The sequence below is a fragment of the Colobus angolensis genome, unplaced genomic scaffold (assembly GCF_000951035.1).
Source record: "Colobus angolensis palliatus isolate OR3802 unplaced genomic scaffold, Cang.pa_1.0 Scaffold71, whole genome shotgun sequence".
Classification (NCBI taxonomy): Eukaryota; Metazoa; Chordata; class Mammalia; order Primates; family Cercopithecidae; genus Colobus; species Colobus angolensis.
Genome location: NW_012120821.1, coordinates 6,528,635 through 6,530,311, shown reverse-complemented (window position 1 = coordinate 6,530,311; position 1,677 = coordinate 6,528,635). Strand labels below are relative to the sequence as shown.

The 1,677-nt window shown below is 40.4% G+C and overlaps 2 long non-coding RNA genes across 2 annotated transcripts in view; one reads left to right on the top strand and one right to left on the bottom strand.

Moving 5' to 3' along the window:
• Window positions 1–932, top strand: LOC105501412. Its single transcript, XR_001000189.1, has 3 exons — window positions 1–238; window positions 495–537; window positions 732–932. It is a non-coding gene; the product is annotated as an uncharacterized LOC105501412 (long non-coding RNA).
• Window positions 933–1,148: 216 nt separating this feature from the next.
• LOC105501411 overlaps window positions 1,149–1,677 on the bottom strand; it is a 1,807-nt gene continuing 1,278 nt past the window's right edge. The window contains exon 2 of the long non-coding RNA XR_001000188.1: window positions 1,149–1,583. This is a non-coding gene — a long non-coding RNA (uncharacterized LOC105501411). The remainder of the gene's footprint in view (window positions 1,584–1,677) is intronic.

The following is a 1,677-nucleotide window of genomic DNA, read 5'->3' as shown; positions in this document are numbered from 1 at the left end:
AAGTTTACAAGCATGCGCGGACTTGAGTGCTCATTAGGTCGCGGGGCGGCCACGTGCAGCCCTGGACCCTGAACCCCGAACCCCGGCGTGCGTGAGCCGTGGGCCCTCGGGGAAAGGTTCCGTGCACCCGGGGACTCCGGTGAAGCTTGTTTCGCTGTTGGTGTCATGTGGCCATCTTGAGTCTACTCTGTCGCTCTTGTGCCATTGCACCCTGAGAACCGTCAGTTTGAGCCAGATGGTGAGTAATAACCTGTAGCAGTTTGCTTGCTGGTTAATTCTGGATTGTGAATCTCCATGTATCTTTGGGACCTGTCAGCTGTGGCAGTCTCCCTTCCTAGCCATGGAAGAGCATATTCTTGTTTATTGGCAAAGCTGTCACCATTTAATTGGTATCAGATTCTGACTTGCACAAGTAACATTATTCACTGTTAAAAACCTGGAGGGTGCCGGATTATTGGGCAAACTTTTCTAAACCGTTGTTCAAATGTTCATAGGAAGCTGAGCTGAACACATGACGATGGATGATGAAAACAGAAGGTACATTTCTTTTTTCATATTCCTGAGTTAATCTGAAACGCCTTAGCGCCAGGACGTTGGAAAGCTAAAGCTGGCCCGTTTTGCTGGCTTTTGTAGTTTAAGAGTTACCAACCAGCTGAATTAGCTGATAAGATCTCAGAACAGTGAGGTAAGTACACAGCTCGGAGTTTTATAATTTTTTTTTTCTCTTGCAGACTATCAAGAAATCCAAAGTGGTAATGGGCGAAGTCTGTTCAGCATCCGGGAATGGATTTATCTTAGTTGGGGAAACGGGTGTTCCGAATAATGTTCTGGAAGTTATCAGGATACCTATTTTCAATATAGGACTGAATTTTTTAAAGTAATACTTAAGGTGGTTCCTGATAATTAAATAAAATGCTTAATTCATGTGGCTACTCATTGTTCTTTGACTGAGTGATTAATAGACGGAAAGGTAGTTAATAGCAGAATACCTCCTGTTTAATGTTACATGTTCATGTGGAAGTAGTGTGAATGAGTACAGTTCTAAGGTTATTGCAGCCTTTGTGAAAAATGTAAAATATAAAAATTACCAGGTTACCCCCAAGGGAGAGAGCAGTCTTTTTAAACCTTACAAAAATTTAAGGCAGCTATACAAGGTGAAAAATTATGTACTTTATTTACAGATATGCACAGAACACGTGTATCTTTCAAGTCACAAGACGGTTATAGTAAAAGCATGTTATATGAACCATGTATTCTTCAGGATTGAGCAAATTGCAGGCTGTTTGCTGCCTTTTAGGTTTGCCAGTCCCTGATCTACTTGAAACATTGATGTTGCTTGCTCTAGCACTGTAGTTTAATTATAAGGGCAGCCCGTGAGAAAGTTTCAATAGACATTTTTCTCACCTATATTGCATGTTTTTCTGAAGCCCTTGTGCAAGGGTGTGTGCCATATGTAGCTCTATTTACATATAAACGCTGCTTTAAAAGTTTATCAAAATCATGAGTTTTTACAAAAGTTTTTAATGCTCTTCTGCATTATATGCAGCATTTCAAATCTGCAAAATAGTAAAACTATAAAGCACCTTTAGATTTGCACCAGTTATTACAGAAATGGGGATTTGTGAAAAGGATATAATTTGATGTAGAAGGGTAAAGTCCTTTAATGACTGGCATTCA